The 3,954-nt window shown below is 38.5% G+C and overlaps 1 long non-coding RNA gene across 1 annotated transcript in view; it reads right to left on the reverse strand.

Moving 5' to 3' along the window:
- LOC128247257 (uncharacterized) overlaps positions 1-3,954 on the reverse strand; it is a 31,610-nt gene that overhangs the window by 1,900 nt on the left and 25,756 nt on the right. The window lies entirely within an intron of this gene.

The raw sequence follows: 3,954 nt of genomic DNA on the forward strand, positions 1-3,954 counted from the left end.
CCCCCCCCCCCCCCACTCTCAAGAGGTCTTCTTTCACAAATTCCTTGCTGACCTCCCTAGCACAAGTGGAACAATAAAAAGAAAAAAACAGTAAACCACTTACTGCATTCTGTAAAGTGGTTAGCATCTAGTCTTAGAAATCATGCCAAAGCAGATATTGGCACTCAACGCAGTCCTAGCTTGTCCGGTTCTGTCAAACCACCCTTGTCCCCATCACATATGCCCAATAAATGATCATATTTATACATCATCATCGTTTAATGTCCATCTTCCATGGCTAGGACAAATGACAGGAGCCAGCCATGTAGAAAATCTACCTGAGGCTACTGCGTCTGCTTTAGCAGGGATTTTACGACTGGATGCCCTTCCTAACACCAACCATTCTGTCAGGCTAATAATCATGAGGTAGTGAGTTCCATTCCCGGACCGGGCTGTATGTTGTGTCCTTGAGCAAGACACTTTATTTCACGTTGCTTCAGTTCACTCAACTGAAGAAATGAATTGCGACGTCATTGGTGCCAAACTGTATCGGTCTTTGCCTTTCCCTTGGAGGCTGGTATGCATGGATGACTGCTCCCCTTCCATAAACAACTTTGCCTAGACTTGTGCCTCAGAGAGGAACTTTCTAGGTGCAATCCCATGGCCGTTCATCACTAAATGAGATCTTTACCCTTTCTATATATATATGTATATATATGTAAAAAAACATACATACACAAATATGTATATAGTTATCTAGAAACTTATATATTTGTCAGAAAAGTGGGCATATTAATATAGTAATATAGAACCCTTTAAGATGGTTTATTTAGAATTGGCTGAAATGGATCTATAATACTGTATAGTGTGTGTGTTTATTGTATCAAAAGTTGGGAGTTTACTCAGGGTCTTGCCCTAAGCCAGAGTGTTCGTAGAGCAAAGCTTTGAGTAGATAAAATTACATAGAACCATTAATAGTTCTGAAGAAGCTATAAGATGTTGCACAACCACTCACCTTAGAATGCACTGCTTCTTATAGCAGAAACAGTTGTAAGCCAATGAAGTTGATTATGTAATTCCTGTTCTTATGTCATTCATTAATTATTAATATGCTCTGTACTCAAAGCTTTACTCTAAAACATGAGTACATTGAGTTCTAACAGCTGGCTGGCTGGTTATTAGTATCACTATGCCTAATATTGATTGATACCAATCTCTACACCCATCCCATCCCATCCCCACCTCAAACCACCAAGTCATATCTCTCCCATCAACCACATCATAACTATTACCCTGTTGCCCCAACTTGTGCACATCCTCTCTTCAAACTCCTCCAAGCTTTACAATTGTTGCCTACATCCCCCACTTTCCCAGTTCCCCTATCTCATGCCCACCTACAATTACTCGCCTTGTATCTGACCCCTGGATACCTCATCACTGTTATTTATCTCTTTGGAAATGCCTCCAGTTCATTCTTGCTATTTTTCTCCTAAATACGAGTAGCCAAAGAACTCTTCTACAAGGATCTGCTCTATTTCACCTCCTTCTCTCATAATTTAACCCCCCTATAACACAAGGCACACCACACTTCATTGAGCTTTATGGAAATTTCAATAGTGTGCCACAAAAAGAAGGGGATGCAGTGTACACTGCAAAGTGGTTGGCATTAGGAAGAATGTCCAGACATGGAAACCATGCCAAGGCAGACACTGGAGTATAATGCAGTTCTTGGATGCATCGGACTTTTGTCAAACCATCCAACATATTCTAGCATGAAACCTGGGTATCAAATGATTATGATGATGATGATGATACACACATATTTACACATGTCTATGTTTTCAAATGAGAGCATTCAATACAGGTGTAGAATTCCTGTTTAGGAATCCTTTGAACATTTACCGTTACTCAGAGTTTGCATGGGTGTGTTAATAAATGAGATTATTTCATCATCAAAGCTAAAGGCTTTGTGCAGTTGATGAAATAAGCCAGTTTATACCAACACATGGTTATATAGATTGTTGCTTAACCTCCAGTCAACCTTCAGTGCCGAGCAGACATGTGATCAAAGAGGATCCTGCCAAAACCATTTCAAAAGTTTTTTTAGTTTTTTTTTAGGTATGGTGTATCTTAGATGATTCTATATTAATGTCCGTTTTAAGACAGTAAAGCATGATTTGAGGGAGATTTGGCTGGCTGCCATTGCCAGCAGGACAAACAATTACAAACCTTGTCTATGGGTGTTCTCAGGGCTATTACGTTAGCTCCAGCTGGGACTACACAACAACATCACAAAATCAACAATACATAGATCAACCAGACCTGCTAGAAATAGCAGCCACATCTCTCAAATCATATTGACTACCTTGGAAAAGGAAGAATCTTTTGTAGTTTATTGTAGTTCTCGATATGTATAAATTAAAGGAAGGTTGGTCATAGTTGGAAGGGTGTTGATTACTGGATCAGAACAGACCTGGGCTTAAATAATTGAAGAGTTGTTTCATATCTAAGATTCCATTTTTAACCAAATCCTTTGAAAAAGATGTAAAGAAATGAAGACTCTAGAGCAGCTCCCAGGGCCACATGTGGCCCTCATGCATCCTTCCATTGGCCCCTAACAGTCTTCCCTCTATAAATATAATAAATTTTTCTTTAATTGACTCGTGTTTTACTTTTTCGATGTGACTCCCTAAAAAATATTCAGGTTTTGGACCTGGCACAGACCTTAAGAAGGTTGAGAGACAGGGGACAACATTGACAGGATCAGAAGAGCATCAAAGAATGTTATGCAGTATTTAGTTATCTCCCTTTATGTTCGGAGTTCAAATCCTGCCTTGATTGACTTTACATCATCATCATCACCATTAAACCTACGTTTCGCCATGCTGGCATGGGTTAGGTGGTTGGACAGGGGCCAACGAGTCACAGAACTGCACTATTCTCCAATGTCTGCTTTGGCATGATTTCTATGGCTGGATGCCTTTCCTAATGCCAACCACTTAACAGTGTACAGGATGTTTTTTTTATGTGGCACCAACACCAGTGGGGTCACCAAGTTACTTGCAAGAAAAGAACCATTCAGCTGAGGATGATAGGGATAGTATTGAGGGTGGCTAAAGTATGAAATCAAGAGAGGTACAGATGTCTTGCTGAAGAGGAGATACCTAACTACCCTCAGTTGGAAGAAAAAATAGCAAAGAGATGTCAGGGCACAGCCTCTCGTATTGATAAAATAAATTACAAGTCATATGCAAAAAATAAATTGCACCAACTATGCCCACCACTAAAGAATTTGTGGCCATGTTTAGAATTATTTCAGTGGTGTGGTACATTGTGTCTTTCACCCCAAATTGCATGGTACCAAGGAATCTCTCAGGAAGTGGACATGCGACTGGAATTGCTTATATATATATATATATATATCTTTAGTTAAATATATTCCATGAGAATGTTATATACTGAATTTATATTGAGTGCTCTATTGTATCAAAGTATTAATACTATTAAAGTATTTATGTATTTAATACTAGCGATTATATATAGTTTATAATATATTATTATTAATATCAGGAAATCAATATTAGAAAATTCATCAGAAAGATATATACATGTGTAGAATAATTGTTGTATTAAAACTGGATGTAAAAATATATGAAAATATGTACAAGTATAAATATATTATACTAGCAGAAATACCCGGCTTTGCCCGGGTTAAAGAGAATAATGAAATCTAAAAACGCCGTCTAGACTACGCAACCCTCAACTGTTAGTAGCTACGATACCATATTTCTACATTAATAACTCTCCAATCCATGCCAGCATGGAACATAGACATTAAGTGGAATGCCAGTCTCTCATCTAGGAGGGCCTTGAAATCAATGTTACCAACTGGGGACTATGTGTGTCGTAGTGATAATACATTTCTTTTATTAGCCACACAGGGCTCAACGAAGATGGGACAAATACAATGTAGAG

Source organism: Octopus bimaculoides, chromosome 3 (assembly GCF_001194135.2).
Source record: "Octopus bimaculoides isolate UCB-OBI-ISO-001 chromosome 3, ASM119413v2, whole genome shotgun sequence".
Taxonomy (NCBI): Eukaryota; Metazoa; Mollusca; class Cephalopoda; order Octopoda; family Octopodidae; genus Octopus; species Octopus bimaculoides.